The sequence below is a fragment of the Taudactylus pleione genome, unplaced genomic scaffold (assembly GCF_031769625.1).
Source record: "Taudactylus pleione unplaced genomic scaffold, aTauple2 ptg000248l, whole genome shotgun sequence".
NCBI lineage: Eukaryota > Metazoa > Chordata > Amphibia > Anura > Myobatrachidae > Taudactylus > Taudactylus pleione.
In genome coordinates, this window is record NW_028284650.1 from 4,430,001 (window position 1) to 4,451,878 (window position 21,878).

Genomic DNA, 21,878 nt, shown 5'->3' on the forward strand with positions numbered 1-21,878 from the left:
ATTTCCAAATGTTCTATCAATATTGTAAGTAACAGAATAGAGGCTTGGAGATTGCAATGTACCTCTATCAGGGCAAAAAGCATGAAACACAAAATAAAAAATTGTTGTAAATGTGATAAGTGATTTGAACACACCTTTGCCATTAATTAAGGTCTAAAATCCATTGGCGGTAAGATTTCTGAGGACAAAGTTTTGACTATGACCATGAAAAATGATTTCTATTAACTATTTTATATAAATAGGGTCCATCTTGGACAAATTATTTGATATCTTTTCTGATATTGCTGGTCTGAAATCTATTAGTGGTCACGTGAGTTATGAAAGCTTATTTTGAAAAAAAAAAACAGAATACTCCACTCAACAAGAAAGGTAAAATTTGAATGCAGTCAAGTTTGTTAGACAAAGTGCTGCATCTTTTAGATTGCAATGCCATGCTCTCAAAACAAACATCAATAAAAATGCCCTGTGTGAGGATTGAACTCACGACCTTCAGATTATGAGACTGACGCGCTACCTACTGCGCTAACAAGGCTCCTGCCTTATTTACTTCATTTTTGAAATGGTGGGATTATTTTTGTTTAACAAAATAATGTCAGTGAAATGTTTTTTTTTATATTATATGAAACAGTGAAGGACGCAATCGACATCTTCCCATATGGTCTAGCGGTTAGGATTCCTTGTTTTCACCCAGGCGGCCCGGGTTCGACTCCCGGTATTGGAATACAACCCTATTTCTGTTTTAAGACAGATTCAAAAACAGAGGACCAAAAGATAATAATTGCAGCCAAGTGTTTCCTTCTGTCTGATTGGTACCTGATGTGGTCCCAATTGCACATGTGTGTTGCTTCTTCCAGTTATGACAATATTTATGCCATTATCATTTGTCTTTAACTGAAGACAGGTAAAATTTAAGATGTCCTGAATCTTTGTGAGAAATGGAATTGTGGCTCTTTGATTGCATTGCAAAGCTCTGAGGGAATAAAATCACAAAGAAGACTAGAACAATGCCTTGTGCTCCACTTTCTTCTGTATTGATTCCAATTCTGAGAAATAAATTATCACAATTCCCACTATTCTTGCTCTGAAATCATTCAGAAATAAACAAAAGATTGAGGGCACATGTCATCTTAGAAACAGAAAACTCCACCAATTCTTAGAGGAAAAATTTCCAAATGTTCTATCAATATTGTAAGTAACAGAATAGAGGCTTGGAGATTGCAATGTACCTCTATCAGGGCAAAAAGCATGAAACACAAAATAAAAAATTGTTGTAAATGTGATAAGTGATTTGAACACACCTTTGCCATTAATTAAGGTCTAAAATCCATTGGCGGTAAGATTTCTGAGGACAAAGTTTTGACTATGACCATGAAAAATGATTTCTATTAACTATTTTATATAAATAGGGTCCATCTTGGACAAATTATTTGATATCTTTTCTGATATTGCTGGTCTGAAATCTATTAGTGGTCACGTGAGTTATGAAAGCTTATTTTGAAAAAAAAAAAACAGAATACTCCACTCAACAAGAAAGGTAAAATTTGAATGCAGTCAAGTTTGTTAGACAAAGTGCTGCATCTCTTATGGAGCGTACACACGGTCAGATTTGTCAGACTTGTCAGATTTGTCAGATGAACGACTGAACGACTAAACGATTTGAACGATTTGACCAAAGTTTTGAACGATTTGAACGATTTGAACGATTGAACGATTTTTGACTGCATTAAAATGAATGGAATCGTCCAAGTCTGACTGCAAACCCATCAGATGTCAGATATCGTTATCTGACAAACGGGAACGCGCATCGTTGATCGTCCATCGTTCAGGCATGTCAGATATGAACGATTTTCCTTCAGATATGAACGACTGAACGATTTTTAAATCGTTATCGTCCATATCTGAAGAAAAAATCTGATCGTGTGTATGCACCATTAGATTGCAATGCCATGCTCTCAAAACAAACATCAATAAAAATGCCCTGTGTGAGGATTGAACTCACGACCTTCAGATTATGAGACTGACGCGCTACCTACTGCGCTAACAAGGCTCCTGCCTTATTTACTTCATTTTTGAAATGGTGGGATTATTTTTGTTTAACAAAATAATGTCAGTGAAATGTTTTTTTTTATATTATATGAAACAGTGAAGGACGCAATCGACATCTTCCCATATGGTCTAGCGGTTAGGATTCCTGGTTTTCACCCAGGCGGCCCGGGTTCGACTCCCGGTATGGGAATACAACCCTATTTCTGTTTTAAGACAGATTCAAAAACAGAGGACCAAAAGATAATAATTGCAGCCAAGTGTTTCCTTCTGTCTGATTGGTACCTGATGTGGTCCCAATTGCACATGTGTGTTGCTTCTTCCAGTTATGACAATATTTATGCCATTATCATTTGTCTTTAACTGAAGACAGGTAAAATTTAAGATGTCCTGAATCTTTGTGAGAAATGGAATTGTGGCTCTTTGATTGCATTGCAAAGCTCTGAGGGAATAAAATCACAAAGAAGACTAGAACAATGCCTTGTGCTCCACTTTCTTCTGTATTGATTCCAATTCTGAGAAATAAATTATCACAATTCCCACTATTCTTGCTCTGAAATCATTCAGAAATAAACAAAAGATTGAGGGCACATGTCATCTTAGAAACAGAAAACTCCACCAATTCTTAGAGGAAAAATTTCCAAATGTTCTATCAATATTGTAAGTAACAGAATAGAGGCTTGGAGATTGCAATGTACCTCTATCAGGGCAAAAAGCATGAAACACAAAATAAAAAATTGTTGTAAATGTGATAAGTGATTTGAACACACCTTTGCCATTAATTAAGGTCTAAAATCCATTGGCGGTAAGATTTCTGAGGACAAAGTTTTGACTATGACCATGAAAAATGATTTCTATTAACTATTTTATATAAATAGGGTCCATCTTGGACAAATTATTTGATATCTTTTCTGATATTGCTGGTCTGAAATCTATTAGTGGTCACGTGAGTTATGAAAGCTTATTTTGAAAAAAAAAAAACAGAATACTCCACTCAACAAGAAAGGTAAAATTTGAATGCAGTCAAGTTTGTTAGACAAAGTGCTGCATCTCTTATGGAGCGTACACACGGTCAGATTTGTCAGACTTGTCAGATTTGTCAGATGAACGACTGAACGACTAAACGATTTGAACGATTTGAACGATTTGACCAAAGTTTTGAACGATTTGAACGATTGAACGATTTTTGACTGCATTAAAATGAATGGAATCGTCCAAGTCTGACTGCAAACCCATCAGATGTCACATATCGTTATCTGACAAACGGGAACGCGCATCGTTGATCGTCCATCGTTCAGGCATGTCAGATATGAACGATTTTCCTTCAGATATGAACGACTGAACGATTTTTAAATCGTTATCGTCCATATCTGAAGAAAAAATCTGATCGTGTGTATGCACCATTAGATTGCAATGCCATGCTCTCAAAACAAACATCAATAAAAATGCCCTGTGTGAGGATTGAACTCACGACCTTCAGATTATGAGACTGACGCGCTACCTACTGCGCTAACAAGGCTCCCGCCTTATTTACTTCATTTTTGACATGGTGGGATTATTTTTGTTTAACAAAATAATGTCAGTGAAATGTTTTTTTTTTATATTATATGAAACAGTGAAGGACGCAATCAACATCTTCCCATATGGTCTAGCGGTTAGGATTCCTGGTTTTCACCCAGGCGGCCCGGGTTCGACTCCCGGTATGGGAATACAACCTTATTGCTGTTTTAAGACAGATTCAAAAACAGAGGACCAAAAGATAATAATTGCAGCCAAGTGTTTCCTTCTGTCTGATTGGTACCTGATGTGGTCCCAATTGCACATGTGTGTTGCTTCTTCCAGTTATGACAATATTTATGCCATTATCATTTGTCTTTAACTGAAGACAGGTAAAATTTAAGATGTCCTGAATCTTTGTGAGAAATGGAATTGTGGCTCTTTGATTGCATTGCAAAGCTCTGAGGGAATAAAATCACAAAGAAGACTAGAACAATGCCTTGTGCTCCACTTTCTTCTGTATTGATTCCAATTCTGAGAAATAAATTATCACAATTCCCACTATTCTTGCTCTGAAATCATTCAGAAATAAACAAAAGATTGAGGGCACATGTCATCTTAGAAACAGAAAACTCCACCAATTCTTAGAGGAAAAATTTCCAAATGTTCTATCAATATTGTAAGTAACAGAATAGAGGCTTGGAGATTGCAATGTACCTCTATCAGGGCAAAAAGCATGAAACACAAAATAAAAAATTGTTGTAAATGTGATAAGTGATTTGAACACACCTTTGCCATTAATTAAGGTCTAAAATCCATTGGCGGTAAGATTTCTGAGGACAAAGTTTTGACTATGACCATGAAAAATGATTTCTATTAACTATTTTATATAAATAGGGTCCATCTTGGACAAATTATTTGATATCTTTTCTGATATTGCTGGTCTGAAATCTATTAGTGGTCACGTGAGTTATGAAAGCTTATTTTGAAAAAAAAAAACAGAATACTCCACTCAACAAGAAAGGAATTTGAATGCAGTCAAGTTTGTTAGACAAAGTGCTGCATCTTTTAGATTGCAATGCCATGCTCTCAAAACAAACATCAATAAAAATGCCCTGTGTGAGGATTGAACTCACGACCTTCAGATTATGAGACTGACGCGCTACCTACTGCGCTAACAAGGCTCCTGCCTTATTTACTTCATTTTTGAAATGGTGGGATTATTTTTGTTTAACAAAATAATGTCAGTGAAATGTTTTTTTTTATATTATATGAAACAGTGAAGGACGCAATCGACATCTTCCCATATGGTCTAGCGGTTAGGATTCCTTGTTTTCACCCAGGCGGCCTGGGTTCGACTCCCGGTATTGGAATACAACCCTATTTCTGTTTTAAGACAGATTCAAAAACAGAGGACCAAAAGATAATAATTGCAGCCAAGTGTTTCCTTCTGTCTGATTGGTACCTGATGTGGTCCCAATTGCACATGTGTGTTGCTTCTTCCAGTTATGACAATATTTATGCCATTATCATTTGTCTTTAACTGAAGACAGGTAAAATTTAAGATGTCCTGAATCTTTGTGAGAAATGGAATTGTGGCTCTTTGATTGCATTGCAAAGCTCTGAGGGAATAAAATCACAAAGAAGACTAGAACAATGCCTTGTGCTCCACTTTCTTCTGTATTGATTCCAATTCTGAGAAATAAATTATCACAATTCCCACTATTCTTGCTCTGAAATCATTCAGAAATAAACAAAAGATTGAGGGCACATGTCATCTTAGAAACAGAAAACTCCACCAATTCTTAGAGGAAAAATTTCCAAATGTTCTATCAATATTGTAAGTAACAGAATAGAGGCTTGGAGATTGCAATGTACCTCTATCAGGGCAAAAAGCATGAAACACAAAATAAAAAATTGTTGTAAATGTGATAAGTGATTTGAACACACCTTTGCCATTAATTAAGGTCTAAAATCCATTGGCGGTAAGATTTCTGAGGACAAAGTTTTGACTATGACCATGAAAAATGATTTCTATTAACTATTTTATATAAATAGGGTCCATCTTGGACAAATTATTTGATATCTTTTCTGATATTGCTGGTCTGAAATCTATTAGTGGTCACGTGAGTTATGAAAGCTTATTTTGAAAAAAAAAAAACAGAATACTCCACTCAACAAGAAAGGTAAAATTTGAATGCAGTCAAGTTTGTTAGACAAAGTGCTGCATCTCTTATGGAGCGTACACACGGTCAGATTTGTCAGACTTGTCAGATTTGTCAGATGAACGACTGAACGACTAAACGATTTGAACGATTTGACCAAAGTTTTGAACGATTTGAACGATTTGAACGATTGAACGATTTTTGACTGCATTAAAATGAATGGAATCGTCCAAGTCTGACTGCAAACCCATCAGATGTCAGATATCGTTATCTGACAAACGGGAACGCGCATCGTTGATCGTCCATCGTTCAGGCATGTCAGATATGAACGATTTTCCTTCAGATATGAACGACTGAACGATTTTTAAATCGTTATCGTCCATATCTGAAGAAAAAATCTGATCGTGTGTATGCACCATTAGATTGCAATGCCATGCTCTCAAAACAAACATCAATAAAAATGCCCTGTGTGAGGATTGAACTCACGACCTTCAGATTATGAGACTGACGCGCTACCTACTGCGCTAACAAGGCTCCTGCCTTATTTACTTCATTTTTGAAATGGTGGGATTATTTTTGTTTAACAAAATAATGTCAGTGAAATGTTTTTTTTTATATTATATGAAACAGTGAAGGACGCAATCGACATCTTCCCATATGGTCTAGCGGTTAGGATTCCTGGTTTTCACCCAGGCGGCCCGGGTTCGACTCCCGGTATGGGAATACAACCCTATTTCTGTTTTAAGACAGATTCAAAAACAGAGGACCAAAAGATAATAATTGCAGCCAAGTGTTTCCTTCTGTCTGATTGGTACCTGATGTGGTCCCAATTGCACATGTGTGTTGCTTCTTCCAGTTATGACAATATTTATGCCATTATCATTTGTCTTTAACTGAAGACAGGTAAAATTTAAGATGTCCTGAATCTTTGTGAGAAATGGAATTGTGGCTCTTTGATTGCATTGCAAAGCTCTGAGGGAATAAAATCACAAAGAAGACTAGAACAATGCCTTGTGCTCCACTTTCTTCTGTATTGATTCCAATTCTGAGAAATAAATTATCACAATTCCCACTATTCTTGCTCTGAAATCATTCAGAAATAAACAAAAGATTGAGGGCACATGTCATCTTAGAAACAGAAAACTCCACCAATTCTTAGAGGAAAAATTTCCAAATGTTCTATCAATATTGTAAGTAACAGAATAGAGGCTTGGAGATTGCAATGTACCTCTATCAGGGCAAAAAGCATGAAACACAAAATAAAAAATTGTTGTAAATGTGATAAGTGATTTGAACACACCTTTGCCATTAATTAAGGTCTAAAATCCATTGGCGGTAAGATTTCTGAGGACAAAGTTTTGACTATGACCATGAAAAATGATTTCTATTAACTATTTTATATAAATAGGGTCCATCTTGGACAAATTATTTGATATCTTTTCTGATATTGCTGGTCTGAAATCTATTAGTGGTCACGTGAGTTATGAAAGCTTATTTTGAAAAAAAAAAAACAGAATACTCCACTCAACAAGAAAGGTAAAATTTGAATGCAGTCAAGTTTGTTAGACAAAGTGCTGCATCTCTTATGGAGCGTACACACGGTCAGATTTGTCAGACTTGTCAGATTTGTCAGATGAACGACTGAACGACTAAACGATTTGAACGATTTGACCAAAGTTTTGAACGATTTGAACGATTGAACGATTTTTGACTGCATTAAAATGAATGGAATCGTCCAAGTCTGACTGCAAACCCATCAGATGTCAGATATCGTTATCTGACAAACGGGAACGCGCATCGTTGATCGTCCATCGTTCAGGCATGTCAGATATGAACGATTTTCCTTCAGATATGAACGACTGAACGATTTTTAAATCGTTATCGTCCATATCTGAAGAAAAAATCTGATCGTGTGTATGCACCATTAGATTGCAATGCCATGCTCTCAAAACAAACATCAATAAAAATGCCCTGTGTGAGGATTGAACTCACGACCTTCAGATTATGAGACTGACGCTACCTACTGCGCTAACAAGGCTCCTGCCTTATTTACTTCATTTTTGAAATGGTGGGATTATTTTTGTTTAACAAAATAATGTCAGTGAAATGTTTTTTTTTATATTATATGAAACAGTGAAGGACACAATTGACATCTTCCCATATGGTCTAGCGGTTAGGATTCCTGGTTTTCACCCAGGCGGCCCGGGTTCGACTCCCGGTATGGGAATACAACCTTATTGCTGTTTTAAGACAGATTCAAAAACAGAGGACCAAAAGATAATAATTGCAGCCAAGTGTTTCCTTCTGTCTGATTGGTACCTGATGTGGTCCCAATTGCACATGTGTGTTGCTTCTTCCAGTTATGACAATATTTATGCCATTATCATTTGTCTTTAACTGAAGACAGGTAAAATTTAAGATGTCCTGAATCTTTGTGAGAAATGGAATTGTGGCTCTTTGATTGCATTGCAAAGCTCTGAGGGAATAAAATCACAAAGAAGACTAGAACAATGCCTTGTGCTCCACTTTCTTCTGTATTGATTCCAATTCTGAGAAATAAATTATCACAATTCCCACTATTCTTGCTCTGAAATCATTCAGAAATAAACAAAAGATTGAGGGCACATGTCATCTTAGAAACAGAAAACTCCACCAATTCTTAGAGGAAAAATTTCCAAATGTTCTATCAATATTGTAAGTAACAGAATAGAGGCTTGGAGATTGCAATGTACCTCTATCAGGGCAAAAAGCATGAAACACAAAATAAAAAATTGTTGTAAATGTGATAAGTGATTTGAACACACCTTTGCCATTAATTAAGGTCTAAAATCCATTGGCGGTAAGATTTCTGAGGACAAAGTTTTGACTATGACCATGAAAAATGATTTCTATTAACTATTTTATATAAATAGGGTCCATCTTGGACAAATTATTTGATATCTTTTCTGATATTGCTGGTCTGAAATCTATTAGTGGTCACGTGAGTTATGAAAGCTTATTTTGAAAAAAAAAAAGCAGAATACTCCACTCAACAAGAAAGGTAAAATTTGAATGCAGTCAAGTTTGTTAGACAAAGTGCTGCATCTCTTATGGAGCGTACACACGGTCAGATTTGTCAGACTTGTCAGATTTGTCAGATGAACGACTGAACGACTAAACGATTTGAACGATTTGACCAAAGTTTTGAACGATTTGAACGATTGAACGATTTTTGACTGCATTAAAATGAATGGAATCGTCCAAGTCTGACTGCAAACCCATCAGATGTCAGATATCGTTATCTGACAAACGGGAACGCGCATCGTTGATCGTCCATCGTTCAGGCATGTCAGATATGAACGATTTTCCTTCAGATATGAACGACTGAACGATTTTTAAATCGTTATCGTCCATATCTGAAGAAAAAATCTGATCGTGTGTATGCACCATTAGATTGCAATGCCATGCTCTCAAAACAAACATCAATAAAAATGCCCTGTGTGAGGATTGAACTCACGACCTTCAGATTATGAGACTGACGCTACCTACTGCGCTAACAAGGCTCCTGCCTTATTTACTTCATTTTTGAAATGGTGGGATTATTTTTGTTTAACAAAATAATGTCAGTGAAATGTTTTTTTTTATATTATATGAAACAGTGAAGGACACAATTGACATCTTCCCATATGGTCTAGCGGTTAGGATTCCTGGTTTTCACCCAGGCGGCCCGGGTTCGACTCCCGGTATGGGAATACAACCTTATTGCTGTTTTAAGACAGATTCAAAAACAGAGGACCAAAAGATAATAATTGCAGCCAAGTGTTTCCTTCTGTCTGATTGGTACCTGATGTGGTCCCAATTGCACATGTGTGTTGCTTCTTCCAGTTATGACAATATTTATGCCATTATCATTTGTCTTTAACTGAAGACAGGTAAAATTTAAGATGTCCTGAATCTTTGTGAGAAATGGAATTGTGGCTCTTTGATTGCATTGCAAAGCTCTGAGGGAATAAAATCACAAAGAAGACTAGAACAATGCCTTGTGCTCCACTTTCTTCTGTATTGATTCCAATTCTGAGAAATAAATTATCACAATTCCCACTATTCTTGCTCTGAAATCATTCAGAAATAAACAAAAGATTGAGGGCACATGTCATCTTAGAAACAGAAAACTCCACCAATTCTTAGAGGAAAAATTTCCAAATGTTCTATCAATATTGTAAGTAACAGAATAGAGGCTTGGAGATTGCAATGTACCTCTATCAGGGCAAAAAGCATGAAACACAAAATAAAAAATTGTTGTAAATGTGATAAGTGATTTGAACACACCTTTGCCATTAATTAAGGTCTAAAATCCATTGGCGGTAAGATTTCTGAGGACAAAGTTTTGACTATGACCATGAAAAATGATTTCTATTAACTATTTTATATAAATAGGGTCCATCTTGGACAAATTATTTGATATCTTTTCTGATATTGCTGGTCTGAAATCTATTAGTGGTCACGTGAGTTATGAAAGCTTATTTTGAAAAAAAAAAAGCAGAATACTCCACTCAACAAGAAAGGTAAAATTTGAATGCAGTCAAGTTTGTTAGACAAAGTGCTGCATCTCTTAGATTGCAATGCCATGCTCTCAAAACAAACATCAATAAAAATGCCCTGTGTGAGGATTGAACTCACGACCTTCAGATTATGAGACTGACGCGCTACCTACTGCGCTAACAAGGCTCCTGCCTTATTTACTTCATTTTTGAAATGGTGGGATTATTTTTGTTTAACAAAATAATGTCAGTGAAATGTTTTTTTTTATATTATATGAAACAGTGAAGGACGCAATCGACATCTTCCCATATGGTCTAGCGGTTAGGATTCCTGGTTTTCACCCAGGCGGCCCGGGTTCGACTCCCGGTATGGGAATACAACCCTATTTCTGTTTTAAGACAGATTCAAAAACAGAGGACCAAAAGATAATAATTGCAGCCAAGTGTTTCCTTCTGTCTGATTGGTACCTGATGTGGTCCCAATTGCACATGTGTGTTGCTTCTTCCAGTTATGACAATATTTATGCCATTATCATTTGTCTTTAACTGAAGACAGGTAAAATTTAAGATGTCCTGAATCTTTGTGAGAAATGGAATTGTGGCTCTTTGATTGCATTGCAAAGCTCTGAGGGAATAAAATCACAAAGAAGACTAGAACAATGCCTTGTGCTCCACTTTCTTCTGTATTGATTCCAATTCTGAGAAATAAATTATCACAATTCCCACTATTCTTGCTCTGAAATCATTCAGAAATAAACAAAAGATTGAGGGCACATGTCATCTTAGAAACAGAAAACTCCACCAATTCTTAGAGGAAAAATTTCCAAATGTTCTATCAATATTGTAAGTAACAGAATAGAGGCTTGGAGATTGCAATGTACCTCTATCAGGGCAAAAAGCATGAAACACAAAATAAAAAATTGTTGTAAATGTGATAAGTGATTTGAACACACCTTTGCCATTAATTAAGGTCTAAAATCCATTGGCGGTAAGATTTCTGAGGACAAAGTTTTGACTATGACCATGAAAAATGATTTCTATTAACTATTTTATATAAATAGGGTCCATCTTGGACAAATTATTTGATATCTTTTCTGATATTGCTGGTCTGAAATCTATTAGTGGTCACGTGAGTTATGAAAGCTTATTTTGAAAAAAAAAAAACAGAATACTCCACTCAACAAGAAAGGTAAAATTTGAATGCAGTCAAGTTTGTTAGACAAAGTGCTGCATCTCTTATGGAGCGTACACACGGTCAGATTTGTCAGACTTGTCAGATTTGTCAGATGAACGACTGAACGACTAAACGATTTGAACGATTTGACCAAAGTTTTGAACGATTTGAACGATTTGAACGATTGAACGATTTTTGACTGCATTAAAATGAATGGAATCGTCCAAGTCTGACTGCAAACCCATCAGATGTCAGATATCGTTATCTGACAAACGGGAACGCGCATCGTTGATCGTCCATCGTTCAGGCATGTCAGATATGAACGATTTTCCTTCAGATATGAACGACTGAACGATTTTTAAATCGTTATCGTCCATATCTGAAGAAAAAATCTGATCGTGTGTATGCACCATTAGATTGCAATGCCATGCTCTCAAAACAAACATCAATAAAAATGCCCTGTGTGAGGATTGAACTCACGACCTTCAGATTATGAGACTGACGCGCTACCTACTGCGCTAACAAGGCTCCTGCCTTATTTACTTCATTTTTGAAATGGTGGGATTATTTTTGTTTAACAAAATAATGTCAGTGAAATGTTTTTTTTTATATTATATGAAACAGTGAAGGACGCAATCGACATCTTCCCATATGGTCTAGCGGTTAGGATTCCTGGTTTTCACCCAGGCGGCCCGGGTTCGACTCCCGGTATGGGAATACAACCCTATTTCTGTTTTAAGACAGATTCAAAAACAGAGGACCAAAAGATAATAATTGCAGCCAAGTGTTTCCTTCTGTCTGATTGGTACCTGATGTGGTCCCAATTGCACATGTGTGTTGCTTCTTCCAGTTATGACAATATTTATGCCATTATCATTTGTCTTTAACTGAAGACAGGTAAAATTTAAGATGTCCTGAATCTTTGTGAGAAATGGAATTGTGGCTCTTTGATTGCATTGCAAAGCTCTGAGGGAATAAAATCACAAAGAAGACTAGAACAATGCCTTGTGCTCCACTTTCTTCTGTATTGATTCCAATTCTGAGAAATAAATTATCACAATTCCCACTATTCTTGCTCTGAAATCATTCAGAAATAAACAAAAGATTGAGGGCACATGTCATCTTAGAAACAGAAAACTCCACCAATTCTTAGAGGAAAAATTTCCAAATGTTCTATCAATATTGTAAGTAACAGAATAGAGGCTTGGAGATTGCAATGTACCTCTATCAGGGCAAAAAGCATGAAACACAAAATAAAAAATTGTTGTAAATGTGATAAGTGATTTGAACACACCTTTGCCATTAATTAAGGTCTAAAATCCATTGGCGGTAAGATTTCTGAGGACAAAGTTTTGACTATGACCATGAAAAATGATTTCTATTAACTATTTTATATAAATAGGGTCCATCTTGGACAAATTATTTGATATCTTTTCTGATATTGCTGGTCTGAAATCTATTAGTGGTCACGTGAGTTATGAAAGCTTATTTTGAAAAAAAAAAAACAGAATACTCCACTCAACAAGAAAGGTAAAATTTGAATGCAGTCAAGTTTGTTAGACAAAGTGCTGCATCTCTTATGGAGCGTACACACAGTCAGATTTGTCAGACTTGTCAGATTTGTCAGATGAACGACTGAACGACTAAACGATTTGAACGATTTGACCAAAGTTTTGAACGATTTGAACGATTGAACGATTTTTGACTGCATTAAAATGAATGGAATCGTCCAAGTCTGACTGCAAACCCATCAGATGTCAGATATCGTTATCTGACAAACGGGAACGCGCATCGTTGATCGTCCATCGTTCAGGCATGTCAGATATGAACGATTTTCCTTCAGATATGAACGACTGAACGATTTTTAAATCGTTATCGTCCATATCTGAAGAAAAAATCTGATCGTGTGTATGCACCATTAGATTGCAATGCCATGCTCTCAAAACAAACATCAATAAAAATGCCCTGTGTGAGGATTGAACTCACGACCTTCAGATTATGAGACTGACGCGCTACCTACTGCGCTAACAAGGCTCCTGCCTTATTTACTTCATTTTTGAAATGGTGGGATTATTTTTGTTTAACAAAATAATGTCAGTGAAATGTTTTTTTTTATATTATATGAAACAGTGAAGGACGCAATCGACATCTTCCCATATGGTCTAGCGGTTAGGATTCCTGGTTTTCACCCAGGCGGCCCGGGTTCGACTCCCGGTATGGGAATACAACCCTATTTCTGTTTTAAGACAGATTCAAAAACAGAGGACCAAAAGATAATAATTGCAGCCAAGTGTTTCCTTCTGTCTGATTGGTACCTGATGTGGTCCCAATTGCACATGTGTGTTGCTTCTTCCAGTTATGACAATATTTATGCCATTATCATTTGTCTTTAACTGAAGACAGGTAAAATTTAAGATGTCCTGAATCTTTGTGAGAAATGGAATTGTGGCTCTTTGATTGCATTGCAAAGCTCTGAGGGAATAAAATCACAAAGAAGACTAGAACAATGCCTTGTGCTCCACTTTCTTCTGTATTGATTCCAATTCTGAGAAATAAATTATCACAATTCCCACTATTCTTGCTCTGAAATCATTCAGAAATAAACAAAAGATTGAGGGCACATGTCATCTTAGAAACAGAAAACTCCACCAATTCTTAGAGGAAAAATTTCCAAATGTTCTATCAATATTGTAAGTAACAGAATAGAGGCTTGGAGATTGCAATGTACCTCTATCAGGGCAAAAAGCATGAAACACAAAATAAAAAATTGTTGTAAATGTGATAAGTGATTTGAACACACCTTTGCCATTAATTAAGGTCTAAAATCCATTGGCGGTAAGATTTCTGAGGACAAAGTTTTGACTATGACCATGAAAAATGATTTCTATTAACTATTTTATATAAATAGGGTCCATCTTGGACAAATTATTTGATATCTTTTCTGATATTGCTGGTCTGAAATCTATTAGTGGTCACGTGAGTTATGAAAGCTTATTTTGAAAAAAAAAAAACAGAATACTCCACTCAACAAGAAAGGTAAAATTTGAATGCAGTCAAGTTTGTTAGACAAAGTGCTGCATCTCTTATGGAGCGTACACACGGTCAGATTTGTCAGACTTGTCAGATTTGTCAGATGAACGACTGAACGACTAAACGATTTGAACGATTTGAACGATTTGACCAAAGTTTTGAACGATTTGAACGATTGAACGATTTTTGACTGCATTAAAATGAATGGAATCGTCCAAGTCTGACTGCAAACCCATCAGATGTCACATATCGTTATCTGACAAACGGGAACGCGCATCGTTGATCGTCCATCGTTCAGGCATGTCAGATATGAACGATTTTCCTTCAGATATGAACGACTGAACGATTTTTAAATCGTTATCGTCCATATCTGAAGAAAAAATCTGATCGTGTGTATGCACCATTAGATTGCAATGCCATGCTCTCAAAACAAACATCAATAAAAATGCCCTGTGTGAGGATTGAACTCACGACCTTCAGATTATGAGACTGACGCGCTACCTACTGCGCTAACAAGGCTCCCGCCTTATTTACTTCATTTTTGACATGGTGGGATTATTTTTGTTTAACAAAATAATGTCAGTGAAATGTTTTTTTTTTATATTATATGAAACAGTGAAGGACGCAATCAACATCTTCCCATATGGTCTAGCGGTTAGGATTCCTGGTTTTCACCCAGGCGGCCCGGGTTCGACTCCCGGTATGGGAATACAACCTTATTGCTGTTTTAAGACAGATTCAAAAACAGAGGACCAAAAGATAATAATTGCAGCCAAGTGTTTCCTTCTGTCTGATTGGTACCTGATGTGGTCCCAATTGCACATGTGTGTTGCTTCTTCCAGTTATGACAATATTTATGCCATTATCATTTGTCTTTAACTGAAGACAGGTAAAATTTAAGATGTCCTGAATCTTTGTGAGAAATGGAATTGTGGCTCTTTGATTGCATTGCAAAGCTCTGAGGGAATAAAATCACAAAGAAGACTAGAACAATGCCTTGTGCTCCACTTTCTTCTGTATTGATTCCAATTCTGAGAAATAAATTATCACAATTCCCACTATTCTTGCTCTGAAATCATTCAGAAATAAACAAAAGATTGAGGGCACATGTCATCTTAGAAACAGAAAACTCCACCAATTCTTAGAGGAAAAATTTCCAAATGTTCTATCAATATTGTAAGTAACAGAATAGAGGCTTGGAGATTGCAATGTACCTCTATCAGGGCAAAAAGCATGAAACACAAAATAAAAAATTGTTGTAAATGTGATAAGTGATTTGAACACACCTTTGCCATTAATTAAGGTCTAAAATCCATTGGCGGTAAGATTTCTGAGGACAAAGTTTTGACTATGACCATGAAAAATGATTTCTATTAACTATTTTATATAAATAGGGTCCATCTTGGACAAATTATTTGATATCTTTTCTGATATTGCTGGTCTGAAATCTATTAGTGGTCACGTGAGTTATGAAAGCTTATTTTGAAAAAAAAAAACAGAATACTCCACTCAACAAGAAAGGAATTTGAATGCAGTCAAGTTTGTTAGACAAAGTGCTGCATCTTTTAGATTGCAATGCCATGCTCTCAAAACAAACATCAATAAAAATGCCCTGTGTGAGGATTGAACTCACGACCTTCAGATTATGAGACTGACGCGCTACCTACTGCGCTAACAAGGCTCCTGCCTTATTTACTTCATTTTTGAAATGGTGGGATTATTTTTGTTTAACAAAATAATGTCAGTGAAATGTTTTTTTTTATATTATATGAAACAGTGAAGGACGCAATCGACATCTTCCCATATGGTCTAGCGGTTAGGATTCCTTGTTTTCACCCAGGCGGCCTGGGTTCGACTCCCGGTATTGGAATACAACCCTATTTCTGTTTTAAGACAGATTCAAAAACAGAGGACCAAAAGATAATAATTGCAGCCAAGTGTTTCCTTCTGTCTGATTGGTACCTGATGTGGTCCCAATTGCACATGTGTGTTGCTTCTTCCAGTTATGACAATATTTATGCCATTATCATTTGTCTTTAACTGAAGACAGGTAAAATTTAAGATGTCCTGAATCTTTGTGAGAAATGGAATTGTGGCTCTTTGATTGCATTGCAAAGCTCTGAGGGAATAAAATCACAAAGAAGACTAGAACAATGCCTTGTGCTCCACTTTCTTCTGTATTGATTCCAATTCTGAGAAATAAATTATCACAATTCCCACTATTCTTGCTCTGAAATCATTCAGAAATAAACAAAAGATTGAGGGCACATGTCATCTTAGAAACAGAAAACTCCACCAATTCTTAGAGGAAAAATTTCCAAATGTTCTATCAATATTGTAAGTAACAGAATAGAGGCTTGGAGATTGCAATGTACCTCTATCAGGGCAAAAAGCATGAAACACAAAATAAAAAATTGTTGTAAATGTGATAAGTGATTTGAACACACCTTTGCCATTAATTAAGGTCTAAAATCCATTGGCGGTAAGATTTCTGAGGACAAAGTTTTGACTATGACCATGAAAAATGATTTCTATTAACTATTTTATATAAATAGGGTCCATCTTGGACAAATTATTTGATATCTTTTCTGATATTGCTGGTCTGAAATCTATTAGTGGTCACGTGAGTTATGAAAGCTTATTTTGAAAAAAAAAAAACAGAATACTCCACTCAACAAGAAAGGTAAAATTTGAATGCAGTCAAGTTTGTTAGACAAAGTGCTGCATCTCTTATGGAGCGTACACACGGTCAGATTTGTCAGACTTGTCAGATTTGTCAGATGAACGACTGAACGACTAAACGATTTGAACGATTTGACCAAAGTTTTGAACGATTTGAACGATTTGAACGATTGAACGATTTTTGACTGCATTAAAATGAATGGAATCGTCCAAGTCTGACTGCAAACCCATCAGATGTCAGATATCGTTATCTGACAAACGGGAACGCGCATCGTTGATCGTCCATCGTTCAGGCATGTCAGATATGAACGATTTTCCTTCAGATATGAACGACTGAACGATTTTTAAATCGTTATCGTCCATATCTGAAGAAAAAATCTGATCGTGTGTATGCACCATTAGATTGCAATGCCATGCTCTCAAAACAAACATCAATAAAAATGCCCTGTGTGAGGATTGAACTCACGACCTTCAGATTATGAGACTGACGCGCTACCTACTGCGCTAACAAGGCTCCTGCCTTATTTACTTCATTTTTGAAATGGTGGGATTATTTTTGTTTAACAAAATAATGTCAGTGAAATGTTTTTTTTTATATTATATGAAACAGTGAAGGACGCAATCGACATCTTCCCATATGGTCTAGCGGTTAGGATTCCTGGTTTTCACCCAGGCGGCCCGGGTTCGACTCCCGGTATGGGAATACAACCCTATTTCTGTTTTAAGACAGATTCAAAAACAGAGGACCAAAAGATAATAATTGCAGCCAAGTGTTTCCTTCTGTCTGATTGGTACCTGATGTGGTCCCAATTGCACATGTGTGTTGCTTCTTCCAGTTATGACAATATTTATGCCATTATCATTTGTCTTTAACTGAAGACAGGTAAAATTTAAGATGTCCTGAATCTTTGTGAGAAATGGAATTGTGGCTCTTTGATTGCATTGCAAAGCTCTGAGGGAATAAAATCACAAAGAAGACTAGAACAATGCCTTGTGCTCCACTTTCTTCTGTATTGATTCCAATTCTGAGAAATAAATTATCACAATTCCCACTATTCTTGCTCTGAAATCATTCAGAAATAAACAAAAGATTGAGGGCACATGTCATCTTAGAAACAGAAAACTCCACCAATTCTTAGAGGAAAAATTTCCAAATGTTCTATCAATATTGTAAGTAACAGAATAGAGGCTTGGAGATTGCAATGTACCTCTATCAGGGCAAAAAGCATGAAACACAAAATAAAAAATTGTTGTAAATGTGATAAGTGATTTGAACACACCTTTGCCATTAATTAAGGTCTAAAATCCATTGGCGGTAAGATTTCTGAGGACAAAGTTTTGACTATGACCATGAAAAATGATTTCTATTAACTATTTTATATAAATAGGGTCCATCTTGGACAAATTATTTGATATCTTTTCTGATATTGCTGGTCTGAAATCTATTAGTGGTCACGTGAGTTATGAAAGCTTATTTTGAAAAAAAAAAAACAGAATACTCCACTCAACAAGAAAGGTAAAATTTGAATGCAGTCAAGTTTGTTAGACAAAGTGCTGCATCTCTTATGGAGCGTACACACGGTCAGATTTGTCAGACTTGTCAGATTTGTCAGATGAACGACTGAACGACTAAACGATTTGAACGATTTGACCAAAGTTTTGAACGATTTGAACGATTGAACGATTTTTGACTGCATTAAAATGAATGGAATCGTCCAAGTCTGACTGCAAACCCATCAGATGTCAGATATCGTTATCTGACAAACGGGAACGCGCATCGTTGATCGTCCATCGTTCAGGCATGTCAGATATGAACGATTTTCCTTCAGATATGAACGACTGAACGATTTTTAAATCGTTATCGTCCATATCTGAAGAAAAAATCTGATCGTGTGTATGCACCATTAGATTGCAATGCCATGCTCTCAAAACAAACATCAATAAAAATGCCCTGTGTGAGGATTGAACTCACGACCTTCAGATTATGAGACTGACGCTACCTACTGCGCTAACAAGGCTCCTGCCTTATTTACTTCATTTTTGAAATGGTGGGATTATTTTTGTTTAACAAAATAATGTCAGTGAAATGTTTTTTTTTATATTATATGAAACAGTGAAGGACACAATTGACATCTTCCCATATGGTCTAGCGGTTAGGATTCCTGGTTTTCACCCAGGCGGCCCGGGTTCGACTCCCGGTATGGGAATACAACCTTATTGCTGTTTTAAGACAGATTCAAAAACAGAGGACCAAAAGATAATAATTGCAGCCAAGTGTTTCCTTCTGTCTGATTGGTACCTGATGTGGTCCCAATTGCACATGTGTGTTGCTTCTTCCAGTTATGACAATATTTATGCCATTATCATTTGTCTTTAACTGAAGACAGGTAAAATTTAAGATGTCCTGAATCTTTGTGAGAAATGGAATTGTGGCTCTTTGATTGCATTGCAAAGCTCTGAGGGAATAAAATCACAAAGAAGACTAGAACAATGCCTTGTGCTCCACTTTCTTCTGTATTGATTCCAATTCTGAGAAATAAATTATCACAATTCCCACTATTCTTGCTCTGAAATCATTCAGAAATAAACAAAAGATTGAGGGCACATGTCATCTTAGAAACAGAAAACTCCACCAATTCTTAGAGGAAAAATTTCCAAATGTTCTATCAATATTGTAAGTAACAGAATAGAGGCTTGGAGATTGCAATGTACCTCTATCAGGGCAAAAAGCATGAAACACAAAATAAAAAATTGTTGTAAATGTGATAAGTGATTTGAACACACCTTTGCCATTAATTAAGGTCTAAAATCCATTGGCGGTAAGATTTCTGAGGACAAAGTTTTGACTATGACCATGAAAAATGATTTCTATTAACTATTTTATATAAATAGGGTCCATCTTGGACAAATTATTTGATATCTTTTCTGATATTGCTGGTCTGAAATCTATTAGTGGTCACGTGAGTTATGAAAGCTTATTTTGAAAAAAAAAAAGCAGAATACTCCACTCAACAAGAAAGGTAAAATTTGAATGCAGTCAAGTTTGTTAGACAAAGTGCTGCATCTCTTATGGAGCGTACACACGGTCAGATTTGTCAGACTTGTCAGATTTGTCAGATGAACGACTGAACGACTAAACGATTTGAACGATTTGACCAAAGTTTTGAACGATTTGAACGATTGAACGATTTTTGACTGCATTAAAATGAATGGAATCGTCCAAGTCTGACTGCAAACCCATCAGATGTCAGATATCGTTATCTGACAAACGGGAACGCGCATCGTTGATCGTCCATCGTTCAGGCATGTCAGATATGAACGATTTTCCTTCAGATATGAACGACTGAACGATTTTTAAATCGTTATCGTCCATATCTGAAGAAAAAATCTGATCGTGTGTATGCACCATTAGATTGCAATGCCATGCTCTCAAAACAAACATCAATAAAAATGCCCTGTGTGAGGATTGAACTCACGACCTTCAGATTATGAGACTGACGCTACCTACTGCGCTAACAAGGCTCCTGCCTTATTTACTTCATTTTTGAAATGGTGGGATTATTTTTGTTTAACAAAATAATGTCAGTGAAATGTTTTTTTTTATATTATATGAAACAGTGAAGGACACAATTGACATCTTCCCATATGGTCTAGCGGTTAGGATTCCTGGTTTTCACCCAGGCGGCCCGGGTTCGACTCCCGGTATGGGAATACAACCTTATTGCTGTTTTAAGACAGATTCAAAAACAGAGGACCAAAAGATAATAATTGCAGCCAAGTGTTTCCTTCTGTCTGATTGGTACCTGATGTGGTCCCAATTGCACATGTGTGTTGCTTCTTCCAGTTATGACAATATTTATGCCATTATCATTTGTCTTTAACTGAAGACAGGTAAAATTTAAGATGTCCTGAATCTTTGTGAGAAATGGAATTGTGGCTCTTTGATTGCATTGCAAAGCTCTGAGGGAATAAAATCACAAAGAAGACTAGAACAATGCCTTGTGCTCCACTTTCTTCTGTATTGATTCCAATTCTGAGAAATAAATTATCACAATTCCCACTATTCTTGCTCTGAAATCATTCAGAAATAAACAAAAGATTGAGGGCACATGTCATCTTAGAAACAGAAAACTCCACCAATTCTTAGAGGAAAAATTTCCAAATGTTCTATCAATATTGTAAGTAACAGAATAGAGGCTTGGAGATTGCAATGTACCTCTATCAGGGCAAAAAGCATGAAACACAAAATAAAAAATTGTTGTAAATGTGATAAGTGATTTGAACACACCTTTGCCATTAATTAAGGTCTAAAATCCATTGGCGGTAAGATTTCTGAGGACAAAGTTTTGACTATGACCATGAAAAATGATTTCTATTAACTATTTTATATAAATAGGGTCCATCTTGGACAAATTATTTGATATCTTTTCTGATATTGCTGGTCTGAAATCTATTAGTGGTCACGTGAGTTATGAAAGCTTATTTTGAAAAAAAAAAAGCAGAATACTCCACTCAACAAGAAAGGTAAAATTTGAATGCAGTCAAGTTTGTTAGACAAAGTGCTGCATCTCTTAGATTGCAATGCCATGCTCTCAAAACAAACATCAATAAAAATGCCCTGTGTGAGGATTGAACTCACGACCTTCAGATTATGAGACTGACGCGCTACCTACTGCGCTAACAAGGCTCCTGCCTTATTTACTTCATTTTTGAAATGGTGGGATTATTTTTGTTTAACAAAATAATGTCAGTGAAATGTTTTTTTTT

The 21,878-nt window shown here is 36.1% G+C and overlaps 24 non-coding genes across 24 annotated transcripts; 12 read left to right on the plus strand and 12 right to left on the minus strand.

Annotated features, from left to right (window-relative positions):
- Nucleotides 1–459: 459 nt before the first annotated feature.
- Nucleotides 460–532, minus strand: TRNAM-CAU (transfer RNA methionine (anticodon CAU)). The gene has a single exon. It is a non-coding gene; the product is annotated as a tRNA-Met (tRNA).
- Nucleotides 533–1,974: 1,442 nt separating this feature from the next.
- Nucleotides 1,975–2,047, minus strand: TRNAM-CAU (transfer RNA methionine (anticodon CAU)). Its single transcript has one exon. It is a non-coding gene; the product is annotated as a tRNA-Met (tRNA).
- A 117-nt stretch (nt 2,048–2,164) lies between these two features.
- TRNAE-UUC (transfer RNA glutamic acid (anticodon UUC)) lies at nt 2,165–2,236 on the plus strand. The gene has a single exon. It is a non-coding gene; the product is annotated as a tRNA-Glu (tRNA).
- A 1,253-nt stretch (nt 2,237–3,489) lies between these two features.
- On the minus strand, nt 3,490–3,562 carry TRNAM-CAU (transfer RNA methionine (anticodon CAU)). Its single transcript has one exon. It is a non-coding gene; the product is annotated as a tRNA-Met (tRNA).
- A 118-nt stretch (nt 3,563–3,680) lies between these two features.
- On the plus strand, nt 3,681–3,752 carry TRNAE-UUC (transfer RNA glutamic acid (anticodon UUC)). The gene has a single exon. It is a non-coding gene; the product is annotated as a tRNA-Glu (tRNA).
- An 899-nt stretch (nt 3,753–4,651) lies between these two features.
- On the minus strand, nt 4,652–4,724 carry TRNAM-CAU (transfer RNA methionine (anticodon CAU)). Its single transcript has one exon. It is a non-coding gene; the product is annotated as a tRNA-Met (tRNA).
- Nucleotides 4,725–6,166: 1,442 nt separating this feature from the next.
- Nucleotides 6,167–6,239, minus strand: TRNAM-CAU (transfer RNA methionine (anticodon CAU)). The gene has a single exon. It is a non-coding gene; the product is annotated as a tRNA-Met (tRNA).
- Nucleotides 6,240–6,356: 117 nt separating this feature from the next.
- On the plus strand, nt 6,357–6,428 carry TRNAE-UUC (transfer RNA glutamic acid (anticodon UUC)). The gene has a single exon. It is a non-coding gene; the product is annotated as a tRNA-Glu (tRNA).
- Nucleotides 6,429–7,860: 1,432 nt separating this feature from the next.
- TRNAE-UUC (transfer RNA glutamic acid (anticodon UUC)) lies at nt 7,861–7,932 on the plus strand. Its single transcript has one exon. It is a non-coding gene; the product is annotated as a tRNA-Glu (tRNA).
- A 1,432-nt stretch (nt 7,933–9,364) lies between these two features.
- TRNAE-UUC (transfer RNA glutamic acid (anticodon UUC)) lies at nt 9,365–9,436 on the plus strand. The gene has a single exon. It is a non-coding gene; the product is annotated as a tRNA-Glu (tRNA).
- Nucleotides 9,437–10,339: 903 nt separating this feature from the next.
- Nucleotides 10,340–10,412, minus strand: TRNAM-CAU (transfer RNA methionine (anticodon CAU)). The gene has a single exon. It is a non-coding gene; the product is annotated as a tRNA-Met (tRNA).
- Nucleotides 10,413–10,529: 117 nt separating this feature from the next.
- On the plus strand, nt 10,530–10,601 carry TRNAE-UUC (transfer RNA glutamic acid (anticodon UUC)). The gene has a single exon. It is a non-coding gene; the product is annotated as a tRNA-Glu (tRNA).
- A 1,253-nt stretch (nt 10,602–11,854) lies between these two features.
- TRNAM-CAU (transfer RNA methionine (anticodon CAU)) lies at nt 11,855–11,927 on the minus strand. The gene has a single exon. It is a non-coding gene; the product is annotated as a tRNA-Met (tRNA).
- A 117-nt stretch (nt 11,928–12,044) lies between these two features.
- Nucleotides 12,045–12,116, plus strand: TRNAE-UUC (transfer RNA glutamic acid (anticodon UUC)). The gene has a single exon. It is a non-coding gene; the product is annotated as a tRNA-Glu (tRNA).
- Nucleotides 12,117–13,360: 1,244 nt separating this feature from the next.
- Nucleotides 13,361–13,433, minus strand: TRNAM-CAU (transfer RNA methionine (anticodon CAU)). The gene has a single exon. It is a non-coding gene; the product is annotated as a tRNA-Met (tRNA).
- Nucleotides 13,434–13,550: 117 nt separating this feature from the next.
- Nucleotides 13,551–13,622, plus strand: TRNAE-UUC (transfer RNA glutamic acid (anticodon UUC)). The gene has a single exon. It is a non-coding gene; the product is annotated as a tRNA-Glu (tRNA).
- Nucleotides 13,623–14,875: 1,253 nt separating this feature from the next.
- TRNAM-CAU (transfer RNA methionine (anticodon CAU)) lies at nt 14,876–14,948 on the minus strand. Its single transcript has one exon. It is a non-coding gene; the product is annotated as a tRNA-Met (tRNA).
- A 118-nt stretch (nt 14,949–15,066) lies between these two features.
- Nucleotides 15,067–15,138, plus strand: TRNAE-UUC (transfer RNA glutamic acid (anticodon UUC)). The gene has a single exon. It is a non-coding gene; the product is annotated as a tRNA-Glu (tRNA).
- An 899-nt stretch (nt 15,139–16,037) lies between these two features.
- Nucleotides 16,038–16,110, minus strand: TRNAM-CAU (transfer RNA methionine (anticodon CAU)). Its single transcript has one exon. It is a non-coding gene; the product is annotated as a tRNA-Met (tRNA).
- Nucleotides 16,111–17,552: 1,442 nt separating this feature from the next.
- Nucleotides 17,553–17,625, minus strand: TRNAM-CAU (transfer RNA methionine (anticodon CAU)). Its single transcript has one exon. It is a non-coding gene; the product is annotated as a tRNA-Met (tRNA).
- Nucleotides 17,626–17,742: 117 nt separating this feature from the next.
- TRNAE-UUC (transfer RNA glutamic acid (anticodon UUC)) lies at nt 17,743–17,814 on the plus strand. The gene has a single exon. It is a non-coding gene; the product is annotated as a tRNA-Glu (tRNA).
- Nucleotides 17,815–19,246: 1,432 nt separating this feature from the next.
- On the plus strand, nt 19,247–19,318 carry TRNAE-UUC (transfer RNA glutamic acid (anticodon UUC)). Its single transcript has one exon. It is a non-coding gene; the product is annotated as a tRNA-Glu (tRNA).
- Nucleotides 19,319–20,750: 1,432 nt separating this feature from the next.
- Nucleotides 20,751–20,822, plus strand: TRNAE-UUC (transfer RNA glutamic acid (anticodon UUC)). The gene has a single exon. It is a non-coding gene; the product is annotated as a tRNA-Glu (tRNA).
- Nucleotides 20,823–21,725: 903 nt separating this feature from the next.
- Nucleotides 21,726–21,798, minus strand: TRNAM-CAU (transfer RNA methionine (anticodon CAU)). Its single transcript has one exon. It is a non-coding gene; the product is annotated as a tRNA-Met (tRNA).
- Between the last annotated feature and the right edge of the window lie 80 nt (nt 21,799–21,878).